We start from the raw sequence: 22,188 nt of genomic DNA, 5'->3' as shown, positions 1-22,188 counted from the left end.
AGCTTGGGTTTCTCCCCTTCTGGGAAATGCCCCCTCCACCACTCCTCCTTGCCTTTGGTCAGTGGCAGCCACTGCCCTCCATTTAAAAGAGACAGAGAATTTAACCTTTGGGCAATCCCTAACCATCTGGATTCCCCAATACCCAGACCCGCATAAAAGAAAGGGGGGCAAAATGACTGTCCCCAGGCAGGGCCCTCCAGTTACAGGTAATGCTTATTGATAACTCTCACATAACTTTTTTTTTTTTTTTTTTTTTTTTTTTTTGAGACGGAGTCTCGCTCTGTCGCCCAGGCTGGAGTGCAGTGGCGGGATCTCGGCTCACTGCAAGCTCCGCCTCCTGGGTTTACGCCATTCTCCTGCCTCAGCCTCCTGAGTAGCTGGGACAACAGGCGCCCGCCACCGCGCCGGGCTAATTTTTTGTATTTTTAGTAGAGACGGGGTTTCACCGTGGTCTCGATCTCCTGACCTTGTGATCCGCCCGCCTCGGCCTCCCAAAGTGCTGGGATTACAGGCGGGAGCCACCGCGCCCGGCTGCTTTTTTTTTTTTTTTTTTTTTTTGAGACGGAGTCTCACAGTGTCACCAAGCTTGGAGAGAAGTGGTGCCACCTCGGCTCACTGCAGCCTCCACCTTTCAGGTTCAAGCAATGCTCCTGCCTCAGCCACCTGAGTAGCCAAGGCTACAGGCGCGCATCCCCACACCTGGCTAATTTTTTGTATTTTTAGTAGAGACAGTGTTTCGCCATGTTGGCCAGGCTGGTCTCGAACTCCTGACCTCAAGTGATCTGCCTGCCTCGGCCTCCCAAAGTACTGGGATTACAGGTGTAAGCCACTGCGCCTGGCCAACCCACATAACTTCAAAGGTGTGTAACATCTTGAAACCAGACATCCTCTTTCCATATGAAGACAGTCACTTATCTCACAACTGCTTAAGGGTGATGGAAGAAGTGTACCCTAGTAGACCAGACCATAAAAGTGAATCTATTAAAAATTCGAAAGCCAAGGGATTCACTGATGAGCATAGCTATATGCTGGAGGGACAGTGGAGGGCAGGATGTGCTATGGTCCTTCTCAGTGGGGTTGCAGAAGCTGGTGCTCATCCACCAAGATGCTACTTGCATCTGTCATAAACAAGCCCAGGTGGCAGTAATCCATTGCTACAGCCACCAGAAGGGTGTTGTTGAGGTAGTTAAAGCTGATCTCCCGTCAAAACACGTGGCTTTAGGGAAGGTCACTTTTAAAATGCCACTTTTTCTCCCCCCCTCCGCCCACGCCAATCCTATGTTTTTACCCCGTTTTACTCTCAAAAGGAATGGGAAACGGCCTCCAAATGGGGATGTACCAAAAGTCTTACCATCCAGGAGGGTTAACAGACCCTCATGGACAACTTTTCCCAGAAACACTTGCATTGCAGGCTGTTAAAAAGCCCATACTGAGGCTCACTTTGGTCAGGAGGCCCCTGTGTAACTGGCTCTTCCAAAGCATGACTGTCCCAAACTTCCGGGAGCTAATCAAAGAGGTGGTTCAGACTTGCTCCACCTGCTATGTTAATAACCCTAACACCCACCCCGTGGGGGAGTGCAGAGGAGGCCATTCAGCTGGTCCAGTACCAAAGTAGATACCCAGAGAAAGATTGACAAATTGATTTCACAGTTATGTCCAGAGCCTTGGCACCATCCTTGGCTTTTCCAGATGGGCAGAAGTTTTTGCTACCCTCACTGAGATGGCACATGAGGTGGCAAAGGTGCTGTTAAAGTAAGCCGTTCCCAGATTCAGGTTGCCTCAGTCAATCCAAAGTGATACCAGACCAGCATTCATATTTTCCATTATTGAGGGTACTTCTTGGGGCCTAGAAATAAAATGGTGCTCACATGTCATCTGGAGACCACAGTCCCCAGTAGAGTGGGCTAGCCAGACCCTTGAAAGAACTTTAGTTAAATTATGCCAGAAAGCTCATCTCCCATGGATTTCATTACTCTCCATGGCACTGTTAAGAACAAGAATAGCTCCAAAAAGAAAGATCAAACTGAGCCCTTACAAGCTGATATATGGACTATGGGTCCTGGTCTGGCTAAGTGACCAGAAGGTCCTCAGAGCTACGGGGAAAAAATAAGGTATGCCACCCAAATTGGAGAAGTAATGAAGGCCCTTCAGATCTATGGAAATCCATAATTACCTTTGCCCTCTGACATAACCCTCCATCCTTTCCACCCCAGGGATTGGGTTTACTTAAAAATCTAGAGAGAAGGGGAACCACAATCATTTAGAACCTAAATGGAAGGGCCCATATCTTGTGGTTCTCATAAAAAAAGTCTGCCTTAAAATTACAGGGAGTTGGCCGGACACGGTGGCTCATGCCTGTAATCCTAGCATTTTGGGAAGCCGAGGTGGGCAGATCACTTGAGCTCGAGAGTTCGAGACCAGCCTGGGTAACATGGTGAAACCCCCCATCTCTACTAAAAATACAAAAAAATTATCCAGGCGTGGTGGTGCACGCCTGTAGTCCCAGCTACTTGGAGGGCTGAGGTGGGAGGATCCATTGAGCATGGGAGGCAGAGGTTGAAGTGAGCTGATATCATACCACTGCACTCCAGCCTGGGCAACAAAATGAGACTCTGGTTCAAAAAAGAAAAAAAAAAAAATTACAGGGAGTGACGCCTTGGGTACACCACACCCAGGTCAAGGCAGCCGTGGAACCTAAGGAAAAAAGCCCCATGTACCCAGCTAAACTACTCTCAGATCTGAAATTCCTGTTGTAAAAGACAGACTTAGCCCCAGCCAGATGAGCAACCTTAGGCCTACATGCATCTCCTGTGAGGACTTAGTCTACTAGCCTTGCTTATAGGAATTCTCATCTTACTCCCTCCAGAACCTACTCCTTACTTAGGGATTTACCTCCTCCTATTAGTCACTACTATATTTACCTTAAACCTCATCTGTGCATACCTGGGAACCACAGTGCAGTGATGCATTTATCAACATGCCGTGTTCTTCCTATTGCTGTGGGTTGAGATATGGGGAGAGTTATCAGAATAATGGAGTGAAACTAGCCTGGTTAAAATTATAGCTGTTATAGCTAAAGGTTCATCAACTGCTGAATTTTCCATCTACACCCCTAGGCCCAACCTCCTTGGCCCATAGCTTGATCAATAGCCTGACCAATAACTGTGATCAATCATCTAACTTTAATCCATCCTGCCTGGACCCACCTGAAGTCTCATTAGTGATCTTCCTGGAAAAAGACTGTTTACTCTCTTGGTCTTGTGTAAACCTCACTGGCAATGGAATTTGGGTCAGTCTCCCTTTAACCTGTCAAAAGGATGGCTATATTAAAGGAATCTATGATCAGGCAAAGTGTTTATACCAATTTAACCCTTCCAGAGCCCTGTAGCTTCTACCCTTGATTTCTTGGCTCCGTCTCCTAAATTTCTGGTCTTGTTTGTGTCTAAGCAAACTGAGGCCATAAAACTACAGATGACAGTTACTCAGGGATATAAACAGCTGGGCTTGCACCCAGGAGATAACCAGACCTAGCTAAGACCAGCTAGGGAAAAAATTCACCCCTCTAATGGGCCCTATATCAACACCCAAATTCAGCTTGAAGAAGCTGTAGAAGACAGACATTTGCCTGTCAGCACCCTTCAAGAATGAGGAGTGAATATATTTGTTACCCAGTGTAATGCCTACATGACAGCTGGATTTCTACCCCACCCTGACTGCTTATCTTTAAGAAATAGGATGTCTGCCTTAAAAAGTTCTCTTTGTAACCAGACCAGCTGAGACTGTCTAAAACCAAGATAGCTGACCGAATGACTTCAAAAAGACCTCAGGTTTCATTATAATCTCATCCCCATGCTAAATAACCATTCTCAGCAGTGCCACAACCATTGACAACCACCATGAAAACAACTGGAAGAAGCCATAAAAGGAGAGAAAGGAAGGCAGCACTCCAGTTCGGAGAAGTTCACTGCCTATTTCTGGAAAAGGCACTTTTAATGCTGAACTTCTTCATTATAGAAACCATATATTTTAACCCCCTCTTCCCCTACTAGCAGATAAGTTGATTTATGAGCCACACTCCCACTTCTCCATCGTTTGGCCATCAAATAAAGCTTATCCTGCTTGACACTCACTTTCAGTGAGTGTACTAGCTCAGTGACATCCAACAAGGAAATAGTCTATCTTTTGGGGTTACTGAGTTTATTGGTAACATAAGAGTCTCATGACAAAAAGCCAAGAAAATGTCCCTCATAATTCCAGCAGATGGAGAGGAAAAGTAACTCTTTCCTGAGCTACTGAGAAATAACTGAGAATTGTATATTTAAAGATTCTAATGGAAAAAGTAGTCAACTTGCAAGAGCAGATGCATAATGTGAGCAGAAATATGGAAACTATAATATACATGTAAAAAATGCTAGCAATCAAAGCGCTGTAACAGAACTGAAGAGTGTCTGTGATTGAATCATCTGTAGATGGAACATGGTTGAAGAAAGAATTACTGATCTTGAAGGCATGTCAATAGAAGCTACTCAAACTAAAATGCAAAAAGAACAATGGGAAAAACACAATAGAACATTTGAGAATTGGTGGTCAAAGTTAAAAGCTGTAATATACACATAGTTGGAATACAAGAAAACAAAGAGACAATGGAGCAGAAGAAATATTTTAAATAATAGTTATCAAGAATTTACAAAATTAATGACAAACACCAAACCATGGATATTAGAATAAATACCAAAAAAGTCACACTTAGGCATATCATATTAAAATTGAGAGAACCAAAGATAGAGAATATTCTGAAAGAACAAAGAGAGGAAAAACCATACTACCTATAGAGGAACAAGGGTCAGAATTACACTGGACTTCTCATCAGAAGTCACGCAAGAAAGTACAAGAAGAAAGTAGAATGAAACATTTAAAATAGTGAATGAAGCCGGGCGCGGTGGCTCACATTTGTAATCCCAGTACTTTGGGAGGCAGACCAAACCTCGAGCTCTTCATCTCTAGAGTCTCAGAAGCAAAGAATGGATATACAACTGAAAAAGTATCTGACAAATTCATGTCATTATCCTTTCTAAATTTGGAAAAATACACAAGTATATGAGTTCACGATGCTAAGAAAACCCCCAGAAGGAAAAATTCAAAGAAATCCATGCCCGGTTACATCACAATCCATTTATTTCAAAACTAAAGGTCTGGACACAGTGGCTCATGCCTGTGATCCCAGCACTTTGGGAGGCCAAGTTGGGTGGATCACTTGAGGTCAGGAGTTTGAGACCAGCCTGGCTAACGTGGTGAAACCCTGTCGCTACTAAAAATGCAAAAATTAGCTGGGCATGGTGGCAGGCACCTGTAATCCCAGCTACTTGGGAGGCTGAGGCAGGAGAACCACTTGAACCTGGGAGGCAGAGGTCACAGTGAGCCGAGATCGTGCCATTACACTCCAACCTGGGTAAGAAGAGCGAAATTCAGTCTCTCTCTCTCTCTCTCTCTCTCTCTCTCTCTCTCTCTCACATACACACACACACACACACACACACACACACACACACACAAGGCAGGGTGCGACAGCTCATGCCTGCAATCCCGGCACTTTGGGAGGCCAAAGAGGGCAGATCACAAGGTCAGGAGATCAAGACCATCCTGGCTAATATGGTGAAACCCCATCTCTACTAAAAATACAAAAAATTAGCTGGGCATGGTGGCGGGCACCTGTACCAGCCGCTTGGGAGGCTGAGGCAGGAGAATGGTGTGAACCCGAGAGGCAGAGTTTGCAGTGAGCCAAGATCGCGCCACTGCACTCCAGCCCGGGTGACAGAGCAAGACTCCGTCTCAAAAAAAAAAAAAAAAAAAAATTCTCCGACCACAAAAGGATTAAATTAAGAATTCACAATACTCCCAAGTCTTTTTAAAAGTAAATCCCACACTTCTGAATAGCCCATGGACCACACCAAACAAATATAAATGGGGAAAAATCACAATGTATGGGATGTTGTTCAAGAAGTCCGTGGGAGGAATATTATAGAACTAAGTGCTTATATTATAAATAAGAAACGTCTCAAATCAATGACCTTAGCTTCCAGCTTAGGAGTACAAAAAACGAAGAGTAAAGTATACACTTAGAAAGTAGAAATAATGAAATAATAAATGTCATGAAGAACGCTGAAAAACAACAGAGGGTATCAATGAAAGAACAATAAAAAGAAAAACCTGGTTTCTTGAAAAATTAAGAAAATTGGTAATTAGCCAAACTGCTCAGGATCAAATCAGAGACGGATCAAATCATAGTACCAATATCGATAAAGAGGAAGGCAGCAGCACTAAAGGTTAAAAATTACTAACTGGATTGTAATGAAATACAATAAATAAACTTCACAATTAAAAGATGGGCAAAGTCCTTGGGTGATGAAAGTAGTAAACCTTATTCAGTGTACATATATATATATATATATCCATTAAATAAAAAATTTTAGTTCAAATAATTCCAACTAAGGAAACTGTTGGAAATCAATTATAGACAGATATCTGTAAGGTTTTTGTAACCTTTGATAATTGATTAATGTAACCCACATTAGTAACAAAATAAGAAAGAAAAAAATCATCCCAGTAAGGCAGAAAAGCACCATACTTAATGGTGAAAGCTTGCATCATTTCTCATAGCATAATAATGGTGAAATAATCGTTTTTTCAATAGGATGGACTTGATTCATAACTAATATTTTATATAAAATATAATCAAAATTCTATCAAAAATAGATAATTATGAATGTACTTTGTGCATTGTAATTATACCCAATATTCAAGCTAAATCTACAAAATCTCTAGAGGAAAACATAGGAGATATACTTTGAGACTTTGGACTAGCAAAATATTTTTTAGCTATGGCATCAAAAGTCAAAATACGTTAATGGACACTTTGTTAAATTGAATTTTATCAAAATAGAAACATTTTGCTCTCAAAATATACTGTTAAGGGAAGGAAAAGGCCACAAATTGGAATAAAATATTTGCAAAGCACTTTTCACCAAAGATTGTATGTTCATGATGAGAAGCACATGAAGGGTTGTTCAATATCCTTAGCCGTAAGATCAATACAATTAAACTTTGAATGAAATGCTACTACTTGGATTTAAATGTTACAATAACTTTGAGAAAAAAATTTTTTTACTTTCTTTAAGAGTTAAAAATTCACCTACCATATGATCCAGCCATTTGATTTCTAGTGAGAGAAATAAAGGCATTTTTCCATACAAAGTATTTTACATGAATGTTCTTAGCAGTTTTATTTGTAATAGCTCCAAAGTGGAAACAATCAAAACGTTATCAATAGAAAAATAGCAAACAAACTGTGGTATATTTCTACAATGAAATACTGCTCAGCAATAAAATGAATAACTCTTGGTGTATGCTATGACATGAAAGAGTCTTAAAATAACTATGCTGAGTAAAAGAAGCCAGATAAAAAAGATTAAGCACAGTAGGATTTCATTATATAAAATTCTAGAAAATGCAGACTAAATTGTGGCAGAGAGCAGATCCCTGGTTACTGAAAAAGTAGGAGAGAGTGGGTGGGGGAGCAATTACAGAGGGGCATGAGGAAATGTGTGGGGGTGGTGAATATGTTCATTATCTTGATGGGGGTAATGGTTGCATGGATTTATATGTCAAAAGTTGTCAAATTATACACATTAAATTTGTACAGTTTATCATATATCAATTACACCTCAATAAAGCTGTTAAAAATAAGCTCTGGAGTTTCACCTGTGGGAAGTGTCAGTGATGAAAAATGTAAGATACAGGAAAGTCAAGGTTTTCAACAGTATATATTAAACAGTATCTATGCCTGTTTATCCCTGCCCTGTAATGAATGGACAGGGGTCCACTGCTCCTAAGGGAGATGTGTGGTTCTAGACCCTTGTGTTCTATGAGTAGTGAAGTCTCTTCTCTGTTGGGAATAGGCCCCCCAATCTGGCCATAAACTGGCCCCCAAACTGCCCATAAACAAAATCCCTGCAGCACTGTGACACGTTCATGATGGCCATGACGCCCACCTGAAGGTTATGGATTTACCGGAATGAGGGCAAGGAACACCTGGCCCATCCAGGGTGGAAAACCGCATAAGGCATTCCTAAACCACAAACAATAGCATGAGTGATCTGTGCCTTAAGGACATGTTCTTGCTGCAGATAACTAGCCAGAGCCCATCCCTTTGTTTCCCTTAAGGAATACTTTTAGTTAGTCTATAATCTATAGAAACAATGCTTATCACTGGCTTGCTGTCAATAAATATGTGGGTCAAAGTCTGCTTGGGGCTCTCAGCTGTGAAGGCTCTCAGCCCCCTGATTTCCCACTCTGCAGTCTGTATTTCTGTGTGTGTGTGTGTGTGTGTGTGTGTGTGTGTGTGTGTGTGTGTGTGTCTTTAATTCCTCTAGCACCGCTGGGTTAGGGTCTCTACGACCAAGCTGGTCTTGGCAAGGGGTGCCCATACCTGGGGATCGAACCCAGGTTGAAGGGTCGCTGGGGCAATGGTTGAAGAAGGTGGAACTAAGCTGTAGGACACCCAAATACTCTTGGGCAATCCCTGTGGTGAGTAAGAAGGGGAGCTTGAAAGCATCAGGGTAACAATGGGACAAGTGTGGGCTCTGGTTCCTTCCACCTCAGAACCTTTTTACACTGATGAGGAGGGGGAAGGAAAGTATAACAAAGTAACAGAAGAGGTAACAGAGCAGGTTTGTTTTCCAGCTAAAGCTAAAGCGGCAAAGGAGGAAGAGGTTCATCCCTACCCTTCTGCACCCCCTCATTATTTTGAAGAAAAAGAGTGGCCTGACCCTCCAGATCTTTCTTTTCTGGAGGACACTGGGCGAAAAGTAGTTGCCCCAGTGACTGTTTGAGCAGCACCTTGAGTGACTGCTCTTAGTTCTATTCAGGCAGGAATCCAGCAAGCTAGACGTGAAGGTGATATAGAGGGTTGGCAGTTCCCTGTTAGGATACACCCCCCATATCACACAGGATACACCCCCTAAATCCTGTTAGGATTTCCCCCCAGGGAAATATTATAGCTATATTTGAGCCTTTTCCTTTTAAGATACTTAAAGAATTTAAACAAGCTATTAATCAATATGGACTAGGTTCTCCTTTTGTAACGGAACTGTTAAAGAATGTAACTGTCTCCAGTCAGATGTTACCAGCGGGGACAATAGGATTACTTCTAGGCATATCTAGTTTGAATTTATTTATTTATCTATTTATTTATTTATTAGTTTTGAGATGGAGTCTCACTCTGTCACCCAGGCTGGAGTGCAGTGGCGCGATCTTGGCTCACTGCAAGCTCTGCCTCCCAGGTTCATGCCATTCTCCTGCCTCAGACTCCCCAGCAGCTGGGACTACAGGCACCCGCCACCACGCCTGGCTAATTTTTTGTATTTTTAATAGAGACAGGGTTTCACCATGTTCGCTAGGATGGTCTCGATCTCCTGAACTTGTGATCCACCTGCCTCAGCTTCCCAAAGTGCTGGGATTACAAGTGTGAGCCACAGCACCCAGCCATCTAGTTTAAATTTAAAAGGAGTACAAGCACACACAGGAGTCATTGATTAAGATTACAATGGGGAAATTCAAATTGTTATATCTACTTCTGTTCTCCGGAAAGCAGAGCCAGGCAGAGTGCATAGCAGAGTTCCTGATTGTGCTGTATGTGGAAATGGGGAAAGTGAGATTAAATGAACAGGAGGATTTGAAAGCACAAATCAACAAGGCAAAGCAACTTATTGGGCAAATCAAATTACTGATAAATATCCTACCTGTGAAATAGCTATTCAGGGAAAGAAATTTAAAGGTTTGGTAGATACAAGAGCAGACATTTCAATCATTTCTCTACAGCACTGGCCGTCCACATGGCCAATTCAACACACTCAATTTAACAGAGTTGGAGTTGGTAAAGCCCCTGAAGTGTATCAGAACAGTTATATTTTGCATTGTGAAGGGCCCAGTGGACAACCTGGGACTATTCAACCAATTGTAACTTCTGTACCTATAAATTTATGGAGAGAGATTTGTTACAAAAATAGGGAGCACAGGTTATAATTCTGGAACAATTATGTAGCCCTGAAAGCCAACATATGATGTATGAAATGGAGTGTGTGCCTGGTATGGGACTAGGAAAATATTTGCAAGGTTTGAAGGAACTGCTTCAAGCAGAAAGACGAAGTTCCCGCCAAGGTTAAGGATATCATTTTTGACGGCAGCCATTGTTAAGCCTCCAGAACCTATACCTTTAAAATGGTTAACAGATAAGCCAATTTGGATACAACAATGGCCGCTAAGTAAAGAGAAACTGGAGGCTTTAGAGGACTTAGTTACTGAACAATTAGAAAAAGGACACATAGCTCCAACATTTTCCCCTTGGAATTCTGCAGTTTTCGTAATTAAGAAAAAATCAGGTACATGGAGAATGTTAACAAACTTGAGAGCCATTAATTCAGTTATACAACCTATGGGGACATGACAGCCAGGATTGACTTCTCCTGCTATAATTCTGAAAAAATGGCCTTTAATAGTCATAGATTTAAAAGACTATTTCTTTACTATCCCCTTAGATTGTGAACAGTTTGCATTTACAATTCCTGCGGTAAACAACCTGCAGCCTGCTAAGCGTATGCCACAAGGCATGTTAAACAGTCCAACAATTTGCCAGACTTATGTAAACTCCTAAAAATTTTCACAGTGTTACATTGTTCATTTTTTGGATGATATACTTTATGCTGCCCCCACTTGAGAAATATTACTCCAACATCTGACTGCAGACAGTTACTCCAATCACTTGCAAAATTCGATTTCTTCTGCCAGTTTAATTGTAACTCCTGACAAAATTCAGACTACTACTCCTTACTCCTACTTGGGGACCTTAGTAAATGACACTACCATTGTGCTACAGAAAGTAACCATACATAGGGATCAACTGAACACATTAAATGACCTTCAAAAATTACTAGGGGACATTAATTGGACATGACCTGCTCTAGGCATTCCTACCTATGCCATGAGTAATCTATTTTCTATCCTTAGAGGAGATCCTAGTCTCACTAGCCCTCAGCAATTAACAAAGGAGGCTGAGAGAGAGTTACAGCTGATTGAAAAGCAAGTCCATAAGGCTCAAATAAATAGAATAGATCCAGAGAAGACTCTAGATTTGCTAATTTTTCAACTCAGCATTCACCTACTGGTGTTATTGTCCAAGAGCAGGACTTTGTAGAGGAGCTTTTTCTTCCACATGCTAATTCATGGACTCTAACTCCTTACTTAGATCAAATTGCTACTATGATAGGAAATGGGAGAACTCAGATTGTTAAATTATGTGGATACAATCCTGGAAAAATTATTGTCCCTCTCATGAAGACACAGATAGAGCAAACTTTTATAAATAGTCTTACTTGGCAAACCCATTTAGCTGACTTTGTGGGTATTCTAGATAATCATTTTCCTAAAATGAAACTGTTTCAATTTTTGAAATTAACTAACTGAATTCTCCCTAAAATAACTAAATTTAAACCAATTGAAGGTGCTGAGAATGTTTTTACAGGTGGGTCTAGTACTGGTAAAGCTTCTTATTCTAGCTCAAAATGTATTCAGACACCCTGTACTTCAGCTCAAAAAGCAGAGCTTGTAGCTGTAATTGAGGTATTGACTGCTTTTAATATACCTATCAATGTGTTTCTGATTCTTCATATGTGGTTCATTCCACACAGTTAATTGAAAATGCTCAGTTATGATTCACACAGATGAGCAACTGATGACTTTATTTACCCAGTTGCAAACAGCAGTCAGGAGTAGAATGCACCCTTTTTACATCACTCACATTAGGGCTCATATACATCTTCCAGGACCCTTAACTGAAGGGAATCAAATGACCGATCTCCTAGTTGCTACTGCAATATCTAATGCCAGACACTTTTATAGTTTGACCCGTGTTAATGCCTCTGGTCTCAAACGCAGATACAGCATTACCTGGAAAGAAGCTAAAGCTATTATCCAGTGATGCCCAACTTGCCAAATGGTGCATTCCTCATCTTTCACGGGAGGAGTTAATCCTCGAGGATTGGAAACTAATTCTCTTTGGCAAATGGATGTCACACATGTTCCCTCACTTGGGAGACTAGCTTAGGTACATGTATATGTGGACACCTTTTCTCACTTTGTCTGGGCTACATGCCAATCACGAGAGTCTTCTGCCTGTGTTAAACGTCACCTTTTGCAGTGTCTTGTGGTGATGGGCATTCCAGCTTCTATTAAAACAGATAATGCCCCAGGCTATACTAGCAAAGCTCTAGCTACATTTTTCTCTATATGGAATATTAAACACATTACTGGTATCCCATATAATTCTCAAGGACAAACCATAGTGGAACGAATGAATCTCTCCCTGAAACAGCAGTTGCAAAAGCAAAGTGGGGGGAAACAGGGACTGTGGGACACCTTGTATACACAGTTGAATCTAGTATTATTGACTTTAAATTTTTTGAGACTGCCTAAAGGCCAGATGTTATCAGCAGCTGAACAGCATCTACAGAAACCAGCTGCAAAGACAGAAGCAGAACGACTGGTTTGGTGGAGAGATCCAACAACAAAAAGGTGGGAAATAGGTAAAATAACTTGGGGTTGAGGTTATGCTTGTGTTTCTCCAGGCCAAAACCAGCAGCCGATTTGGATACCATCAAAACACCTGAAACCTTATCATAAGCGAGATGCCGAGGAAGAGATTCCAGGAGGATCCTGAGGACTCCCCGGTTGCAGCCATGTTGAGACTGACCCTGAGGAGGACCCCAACTGTGACAAGCTACACCCGTCGAACACAGCCACCTACCTGGGGACAGATCAAGAAGCTGTCACAGATGGTGGAAGAAAACCTGAGGAAAGTGGGACAACGAGTCACACTGAGTAATTTACTGGTTAGCTGTGATAGTGGTGATCACCGTTGCCATGAGTATTCCTTCAACAAGGGCTGACACAGAGAGCAATTATACTTATTGGGCATATTTATCAATCTTGGCTGGCAATAGTGCCTGGATGCAATCACTATGACACACTTACACATGCTTTCTGATCTCAGTATTTACCATAAAAAATCTGCTCCTATAATTGAGGCATACCACCCTCAAAAACCTATTTGTAAACAGAATTGGTCCTGACCAGAAATAATGAACATGCTTGTCTGGGAAGATTGCATCGCAAAACAGAGTTGTTGCACAATGATTCCTATGGAATCATTATTGATTGGTCCCCTAAGGGGATGTTTAGCTTGAATTGCACCTCTCAGTCTGCGTGCCATGGCCACACTATGTTCAGCTGGTATAAACAAAATGGTCAGATGGTAGAAATGGTAAGAAATACGGCAAGAGTTCCTATTATCTGGAAACATGGCAGTATAGTGGCACCTCAACCTCAAATGATATGGCCCACTCTAGAAGCTAAACATAAGGATTTGTGGAAACTATTAATGGCTCATAATAAGATCAAAATTTGGGAGATAATAAAAAATCATCTAGAAGGACACTCTACAAACTTCTCTTTGGATATTGCAAAATTAAAAGAAGAAATATTTAAAGCATCACAGGCACACCTGACTGTAATGCCAGGAACTGGAGTGCTTGAAGGAGCTGCAGACAGATTAGCAGCTAGTAACCCATTAAAATGGATAACAACACTTGGAAGCCCTGTGATTTCAATGATGATTGTGCTTTTAGTCTGTGTTGTTTGTCTTTGTATAGTCTGCAGATGCAGATCCCGACTCTTGCAAGAAGTAGCTCACTGTGATAAAGCCACCTTTGCTTTTATCGTGTTGCAAAAACAAAAAGGGGGAATATGTTGGGAACAGGCCCCCAAATATGGCCATAAACTGGTCCCAAAACTGGCCATAAGCAAAATCTCTGCAGCACTGTGGCATGCTTGTGATGGCTATGACACCCACGCTGAAGGTTGTGGGTTTATCGGAATGAGGGCAATGTGAGGTTTACCAGAACACCTGGCCCACCCAGGGTTGGAAACCGCTTAAGGTGTTCCTAAACCACAAACAATAGCATGAGCGATCTGTGACTTAAGGACATATTCCTGCTGCAGATAACTAGCCAGAGCCCATCCCTTTGTTTCGGCCTATCCTTTTGTTTCCTGTAAGGAATACTTAATCTATTATCTATAGAAACAATGCTTATCACTTGCTTGCTGTCAATAAATATGTGGGTCAAACTCTGTCCAGGGCTCTCAGCTCTGAAGGTTGTCAGCCCCCTGGTTTTTTCACTCTGCACTGTATATTTCTGTGTGTATATCTTTAATTCCTCTAGTGCTACTGGGTTAGGGTCTCCATGACTGAGCTGGTCTTGGCACTTCTCAACTTTCCTTGGAGGGTAGAAACTTCTGTCCAAAGGAGGCTACAGTAAGCATCAAATAGAGGAAGCTAGAGTACTAGGAAGCAGGGAGGATAATTTCAAGTCATCTTATCAGAGCCTGTGTTACAATAAAAAATTTACCTGATCTTTGTCCTAAGTTCCTTGCTTATAACTTTTGGAATTTCTTGAGTGATAGGAGTGTCTTTGTTATGCTAATAAGGTGGCTCATAATGGATCAATATAAAACTTCAAAATGGGGGCTGGTCACAAGACTAAATATATGATTAGCATTGGGACTTCAGCTGCCTGACCTTCTGAGAAGTAAGGGGGCTTGGTGGTGGAGTTCAGTCACATGGCCCAGGATTTAAGCAATCATGCCTACATATGAAGCCCCAGTAAAAACTCTGAACAATGTAGCTCAGTGGAGCTTCCTGGTTTTTGTGAACAAATGGATGCTCCTGGGGAGTGTCATGCCCTGATCCCACATGGAGAGGTCATAAATCTCTGCAGTTCCTCCAAGACCCCTTCCCCAACATGTATCTTTTCTAAGAAAGTGATAATCATAAGTACAGCACTTTTAGTGAGTTCTGTTAGTCAATATAGCAAATTATTAAATCTACTAGGGTCATGGGAATCTCCATATAGGTAGTTAGTCGGAAGTGTGGGTGTCCTGAGGACCCCTGAAGTACAGCTGGCATCAGAAGAACAATCTTGGTCCAGGCACGGTGGCTCATGCCTGCAATCCCAGCACTTTGGGAGGCCGAGGTGGGCGGATCATGTGGTCAGGAGATCGAGACCATCCTGGCTAACACGGTGAAACCCCATCTCTACTAAAAATACAAAAAGTTAGCTGGGCGTGGTGGCAGGCACCTGTAGTCCCAGCTACTTGGGAGGCTGAGGCAGAAGAATGGCGTGAACCCGGGAGGTGAAGCTTGCAGTGAGCTGAGATCATGCCACTGCACTTCAACCTGGGGGACAGAGCGAGTCTCCATCTCCCAAAAAAAAAAAAAAAGAAGAATAAGAACAATCTTGTTGCTTGTTGGGGGTCACACACTTCAGCTTGTAGGATCTGCACTAAATTGTGTAATTACTGCAATATTTGAATTATGGCACACCCAGTTGGACCATAATTCAACGAAGTAGAAGGTGACACAATAAACCTAAAGCAGAATGGAGCTCAGTTATTTCCCTAATTGACACATGAGTAATAACAGGGGGGCATATAAGGCCATGATTATAAAAATCATTTCACATAATTTTATGTAATTATAAAAATTAATCTCTGACAACATGAGCAGGTGGAAGCAACTAAGAAGTCTGATGCAACTGGGAATGATGGGATCCCATCTTAATGAACCTAAGAGCCTTCCATATTCCAAAAGCTGGTACCTAAATGCACGTTCCTGACTTTTCAATGGATAAGTGGGATTTGAGGCTATTTTTCATGAGACTCCAGAATATAGCCACCTGAACTTAACAATATTGAAACAGCAAACATCCTTCCTCTTGAGACCAACCTATTGTGGATCAATATGACTGTGGTCTACCAGTAACCAGGAAGTTAGGAGAAACGCTAGAATTGGACCTTATTTAGCAGTCTTTGCCAGCCTCATTGACTCTGAATGTGAAAGACCCTGTGGTTGCTTAGAAATCCCACAGTACTCTATGCCATTTGTGAAGATGGGTAGAGATTGGAGTTATTTTGCTACCAGCCAAGGAACGCCAAAAGTCTCTAGAAGGCAGGAAGGGCAGGAACAGATTATCCCTTAAAGCCTTTGGTAGGAGCATGGCCAAACCAACACCTTGATTTAAAACTTCCAGCTGCCAAATCTACAAGAGAATAAACTTCTGTTATTTTATGCCACCCAATTTGTGGTGATTTTTTATGGCAGCCTTAGGAGACAAATAAGGAAGAAATGTTTTAATTTCAGAAAATGTACTGTTTTCAGTGTGCAAAATAAACTGCAAGTGAATAAACTAGTGAGAAGGCACAGAGGATGTCCTCAGTGGTGAACCAAGGGTGAAAGAGCAGTGGAATATAGTCATGGATGACAGTGAGTGGAATATAGTCATGGATGGCAGTGAATGGCTTATAGAAGGTGAGAATTATGTGATTACCTAGATATGAAGGATACAAGAGAATCAATGGCATCCTTTTTCTTCCTCGGGACCCTGGGTGGACAGCTATGCCATGTACTGTGAGGCAGGGAACACACTGGCAGCAGAAGGTTTCAGGCAGATACTGAGGAAGTAGAGTAAAATGTTGAATTTATAACTCAGGCTGGGCATGGTGGCTCATGCCTGTAATCCCAGCAATTTAGGAGTCTGAGACAGGTGGATTACTTGGGCCCAGGAGTTCAAGACAAGCCTGGCAAACATGGCAAAAACCCATCTCTAAAATTACGAAAATTTAGCCAAGTGCGGTGGCACACACCTGTAGTCCTGCTACTCAGGAGGCTGAGGTGGGAAAATAACCTGAGCCTGGGGAGTTGAGGCTGCAGTGAGCTGAGATTACACCACTGCGCTCAAGTCTGGGCAACCAGAGTGAGACTCTGTCTCAAAAAATAAAAATAAAATAAAATAAAATAAAACTTGGCCGGGCGCGGTGGCTCAAGCCTGTAATCCCAGCACTTTGGGAGGCCGAGACCGGCGGATCACGAGGTCAGGAGATGGAGACCATCCTGGCTAACATGGTGAAACCCCGTCTCTACTAAAAAAATACAAAAAACTAGCCGGGTGAGGTGGCGGGCGCCTGTAGTCCCAACTACTCGGGAGGCTGAGGCAGGAGAATGGCGGGAACCCGGGAGGCGGAGCTTGCAGTGAGCTGAGATCCGGCCACTGCACTCCAGCCTGGGCGACAGAGCGAGACTCCGTCTCAAAAAAAAAACAAAAACAAAAAACCTCAAAGGCACAATGTTAGGATGACCTTTAGGCAGCTGGATATCCAGTTATAGAACATGAAAGAGGCATCTTAGTCTGGAGAAATGAATTTTGGACTCATTTGTGTATAGATGTAAAATTCAAGCTCTGGGAGATGGTGTTGCTCAGAACACAAGGTGACAGGAACAGAAGAGGTGAGACAGGACCACTAGAAACTTCAACTTTTAGATAATGGCTGGAGAAAGATATTTTAAAAGATCTGAAAAGGCGAAGAGAGTTCTCAGCGATCCCTGAAGTCTATGGTGTACCCTGAGGACTCAGGGCTATCTGGAAGAACAGCCATGGCATGGGTGGTGCGTGTGCGTTTGTGTGTGTGTGTGTGTGGTATGTATTTGCACGTGTGTGTTCCCAATATAGTTAAGAAACCCAAGGCTGCTTGGTAGATAAATCTATCATTAAAAGGATAACATGAAAAACTGCAAACATCACGACACACATAAATTTGACAAATTAGATTAAATGGCCAGACACGGTTTGGATTTGTGTTCCTGCCCAAATCTCACGTCGAATTGTAATCCCCCATGTTGCAGGAGGGGCTTGGTGGGAGGTGATTGGGTCCTGGGTTGGGGGGGTACTTCCCCCTTGCTGTTCTCATGATAGTGAGTGAGTTCTCACGAGATCTGGCTGTTCAGATGTGTGTGGCACCTTCTTCTTGGCTTTCCTCCTCCTGCTCTGGTTATGTAAGATGTGCTTTCTTCCCCTTTGCCTTCCACCATGATTATAAGTTCCCTGAGGCCTCCTCAGTCATGTTTCCTGTACAGCTTGCAGAACCATGATCCAATTAAACCACTTTTCTTTAGAAATTCCCCAGTCTCAGGTAGCTCTTTATAGAAATTCGAGAATGGACTAATACATGAGCCAACTCCCTAAGACCACAAATACCAAAATCCATCCATTATGAAAAGATCATCTGAATAGGCTTACAATTAAAACAAATAGTTACAAACCATCTGAAACCATCATTCAGGCACTGATGGTTTCACTGAAAATGTCTACCAAACATTTGAAGAAGAAATAAAGACAATTCTACACAATTTATTCCATAAAGCTGAAGAGAAGGAGGGACCAGTATTTTCATGAGGCTCTCAAGTCAAAACCAGATACAGATATCGCAGAAAGAGAAAACTATAGACCAATATCTCTGGTGAGCATATAAATAAAAACCCTCAGCTAAATATTACCAAATTAAATCCACTGACATGTAAAAGGAGTAATACAGCACAAACTGGAACCCAACATCCACTTGAATAGAGTTTATCTTAGAGAAGAGTGTTTAAGATGAGGCAAGTGATTTTAATATGTACCAGAAATAGCTCCAACTGGGATGGTCATAGGAGAGTCTGGAAAGAGGCTTAAATCACCTTGGCCTATTGCTACGCCTGTCTCTCCTCACTCCTCTCTGCTTGTTATTTTCTGTGGTTCTCAACTGGGGACTGCGCTGCCCATAAAAGGGCTTTTGGTGGTGTGTGGGGATGGTGTCTTTTCTCTTTTCTCCACTTTCCTGTTGGTTTTCTCATGTCTGGAGGGCATGTATGTGTGCATGTGAAGGGAGACAGCCTCTGCGGTGTGTGCTATGTTCTCAGACAATGAAACATTACGCCATCCTCATATCATCAAAGAGCCCTGCTCTAGACACTCTCAGGGTGATGTGATTTATCTTCTTTAACTTCCAAACTTCTCTTTCCAGCACAGGCGTTTTTGCTGAGTTGTGTCACTCCAGATATCTGCTGGGTATGACCGTTCAGTCTTCCCAGAATCTTTTGGTCCTTCTCTCCACATGGTTTCAGGAAATAGCACCTGCATTTCCTAGCTGCAGTCCTGCTCAATTGGCTGCTGGAGACAGAATCCTGGATGTGCCTGTTACTCACAGTCTCCCCTCACCTTCCATTGCTACTTATATCTTCACTGGCCTTTCTATTGAACCTCAGCTCCCTCTGTCCCCCTCTCGGTGATAATATTGCTGTTCCTTCACGATATGCATCATGACATATGATTATCTGATCAGGCATTTGCTTTCTCTTTTAACGCTCTTTATCTCCACCACTTCGCCTCACTACAGATTACAGAGACCATGTCTCTTCTCGTTGTATCCCCAGGCACAAGGCCTGACATGTAATGTAATGTTAGTAAACAGTTGACGAATGAAGATGAAATGCAAGCCATCGCCCATCACATGGATTCCTGGGAAGGGGCCCCTAAGGACTCTCTGCCTCTGCTTGTCCAGCTGCCCCAAACTCTAACCTTACTCTGTATGCAGGTGACCTTTCAGAAGACACCCTAGTCTCTTTAACTATCTGAGAGAGCTGCTCCTTGGGGCTGGGCAGGACTGAAAGGTCTCCCATTTCAGGGAATGCGATGGACCGCGAATGGATGAGCATGAGCAGTGGCCCCCTAGGGAGGCTGGGGATGAGAGGCCAGGGGCCAGTCCCTCCCAACTTTGTAAAGCAGCACTGCCTGTCCTCACTTCTTAATGTTTTCTAACAAAAACAGGGGCCCAGCTGCAATGGGTTTTTCCCTCAGACTGAGCTACTTTTCTGAAATGCAAATATTTCAGGCACATGACAGGTATTGCTCAATATTTACTGAACACATTAAAGTGAATTCTCTGCTTAAGATCCTTGGCCTGAAAGGCATTTGGGGCCCGTTTAGGGGCTCCAAGGTGGAGGCTGCTGCGTATGTGGACAGGGAAGAGCCAGAAGATTCACATTTCATCCAGGGCCTCTGGGTCCCTGCACTGCGAGCATGCGCACTGCCCACTAGAGGCTCTGGGGTAACCCCCCTTTCTCTGTTCACTATGGAAACCAAGGCTGGGACTGGCCTCTCCTCCTGTTCCTGGGTCTGCCAAGAACAGCCTATTCCACAGCTGTGTAATCTGTTCCACATTACAGAGTTCGAAGTAACCCACCAGCAAAACTGTCTGCTCCAGAATATTTTAAGTTACAGCTTCTCCATATATATTCTGTATCTATTCACAGAACTTCTATTTACAGAATTTTGATTTAATGAGTAGTTGAGATACATTTTTGTAGTCTTCACACTTTTCCGCTAAGCTGCTGGCCCTGAGAGGACTTATTGCCCATCTCAAATAGGGGTTCCCCTGGAGACACCCAGCAAGATGTATTTATCCCATGACCCTCAGGACAGCATTAGAGCTCCGCCCCAGGTCTTGAGCCTTGGGTCAAGGTAGTTGTGGATGCCTCCCAAGTACTAGCTTCCTCTCATTTCTCACAGTGTCTTTGGTCCTTTCTGTCATTACTCTGAAGGTCAGAATCTCTGGCTCATGGGCACATACTTTATTAGGAAGCCATCAAGCTACTGACCCATCTATCTCATTGCACATGTGCATGCCTGCTTTCCCCACTTACAGGCTATCCCAGGCTTTATTTTGTTCCACTACCCCACCTACCCAAACTCCTACTCCCATTAATTTGATTTTGGCGGGGGGGGGGTGGGATTGAACCTCTTCATTCCTCAGGAGGAAGATGATACCATTTTAGTAGATGTACAGTTGGGCTCCAAGATCTAGCCTGTGCTTCGTTTTAGACTCATGCATCACACCCAAGGCTTTAAGCCTTCCGAGTGTAATCTCTCAGGGTGGTCTCCATCGACAGGCCCAGGTACAGCACTGGACAACCCTTCTGCCAGAAGCGCAGTGTGTTGTGTGCCGCGGGAGAGCCTTTCTGCACAGTCTGTTGATGCTGGCAACTTCACTAGAACGAAGTCCAGGTAGAAGCTCCATTATCCAGTCCTGCCCAGGCAGCAACTGAAATCCAAGCAGCTCTCTGGCCAAAGCACTGACACTCACTTCAGCAGAGCCACCTTTTATTGTTGTCATGCCCTAAAGCTTGCACTTTAGCTTCAAGAATCCATTACATCTCGGAGGGTGAAATGTGAGAATGTAGTTTGAATGAGATCACAATGTTAAAAACCATAGCCTACGGCCAAAGCTAAGTTGAGATTTAAATAGTAGGTTCAAACACTTTTATTATTAAAAAAATGTCAAACGAACTAAATATTTTTTTCTTTATGTATTTAATTTTTGAGACAGTCTTGCTCTGTTGCCCCGGCTGGAGTGCAGTGGCATGCTCTCAGGTGACTGCAAACTCCACCTCCCAGGTTCAAGTGAGTCTCCTGCCTCAGCCTCCCAAGTAGCTGGGATTAAGGGCATCTGTCATCACACCCGGCTAATTTTTGTATTTTTAGTAGAGACGGGGTTTTGCCATGTTGTCCAGGCTGGTCTCGACCTCCTGACTTCAGGCGATCTGCCCGCCTCGCTTTCCCAAAGTCCTGGGATTACAGGCGTGAGCCACCGCACCTGGCCTAAATATTTTATTTAAATAGTTAGAAAATAATACATACCCAAATAAAATAAAGAAGAATATTGATGGAGATTTAAATGCAATAAATGAGGATTATATTTAAGAAGCATGGGGGCAATAAGTCTGTTCAAGAGACATTCTTTTTTTTTTTTTTTTTTTTTTTGAGACGGAGTCTCGCTCTGTCGCCCAGGCTGGAGTGCAGTGGCCGGATCTCAGCTCACTGCAAGCTCCGCCTCCCGGGTTTATGCCATTCTCCTGCCTCAGCCTCCCGAGTAGCTAGGACTACAGGCACCCGCCACCTCGCCCAGCTAGTTTTTTTGTACTATTTAGTAGAGACGGGGTTTCACCGTGTTTGCCAGGATGGTCTCGATCTCCTGACCTTGTGATCGGCCCGTCTCGGCCTCCCAAAGTGTTGGGATTACAAAACAATGAATTAGCATATTTCTGTAAGATGCTCCCAAGAAAGTGGTAAATATCCATAAATAGAGGAAGGAGAAGAAGTAGATGGAGAGAAGAAGGACGAGGTGGAGGAGGAAGAGGAGAAGGAGAAAAGT

Source organism: Macaca nemestrina, chromosome 7 (genome assembly GCF_043159975.1).
Source record: "Macaca nemestrina isolate mMacNem1 chromosome 7, mMacNem.hap1, whole genome shotgun sequence".
Taxonomy (NCBI): domain Eukaryota; kingdom Metazoa; phylum Chordata; class Mammalia; order Primates; family Cercopithecidae; genus Macaca; species Macaca nemestrina.
The sequence above is the reverse complement of the archived record's forward strand: the minus strand, read 5'-3'. Positions refer to the sequence as shown.